Source organism: Volvox carteri, assembly GCF_000143455.1.
Source record: "Volvox carteri f. nagariensis unplaced genomic scaffold VOLCAscaffold_5, whole genome shotgun sequence".
NCBI classification, from domain to species: Eukaryota; Viridiplantae; Chlorophyta; class Chlorophyceae; order Chlamydomonadales; family Volvocaceae; genus Volvox; species Volvox carteri.
Genome location: NW_003307548.1, coordinates 2,544,515 through 2,545,646, shown reverse-complemented (window position 1 = coordinate 2,545,646; position 1,132 = coordinate 2,544,515).

Here is a 1,132-nt window from a genome sequence, read left to right as displayed (position 1 = left end):
AGCAGGCCATCACTTTCAAGAAGGTCTACGTCGACGAGGAGGCCACCGCCAAAATCATATCGGTACGCATCATTGATGATCGTGGAGGCAGTGTGGTCTTCGGCGGCGGACAGGCGAAAGTATACGTACAGAACCAGTTGGTGCTGACTGGAAAGCGGGATGGGGATTTGTATCCCGTCTGCTACAGCAGTGGAGGTACGGGAGCTCTGAAGCGTGAAGACAACAGGATATCTTCTGGTGGTGATGCCGTGTGTGCTGCCGTGGGTATCGGAGCTGAACGTGCAGCACTTTGGCACCGAAGGTATGGCCACTTGGGATACAGCAACCTTGAGACGTTGCTGCGTCATAATATGGTAGCTGGATTTGATGTTGACCGACACAGCATACAATCAGCCAGCACGTGTGTGTGTGAGACTTGCGTCCTTGCTAAACATACACGTGGTCCTTTTCCGTTATCTGGGCATAAGGCAGCGCAGCCTCTCGCGCTCATTCACATGGATGTGTGTGGGCCTATGCCTGAACCTTCGCCTAGTGGTTCGCGTTACGTGACAACCCTGCTTGACGACCATACTGGTCTTTCAGCTGTTGCGTTTACAGCGACCAAGGAGGATGTCTACCAGAAGATGGTGGTAATAATAGCGGAACTGGAGCGCGCTACTGGCAGGCAGGTTAAGGAGGTGCGTACAGATCGTGGCGGGGAGTTCGTTAATACTCGCACGAAGGCCTATTTCGCTTCCAGGGGTATTCTACACGGAACTACGGTAGGCTACACCCCTGAGCAGAACGGAGCTGCAGAACGTTTAAATCGCACTCTTTTGGACAAGACTAGGGCTATGCTAGTTGAGTCTGGACTGCCTAAATCATTATGGGCGGAGGCGTTAGCGACAGCCAACTATCTTAGGAATGTGTCGCCAACTGCTGGGTCAACCGTCACTCCGTACGAAGCTTTCTTTAATGTTCGTCCGAACGTCAGTCACCTGCGAGTCTTTGGATGCGTTGCCTACGTCCACGTACCCGACGTCAAGCGCGACAAGTTCGACCCGGTGAGCAGGCGTGGATACTTGTCGGATACGGGAACGGTGGACAGTATCGTGTACTATACGAGGACGGCATTATTGCCGTAGTTTCTAAC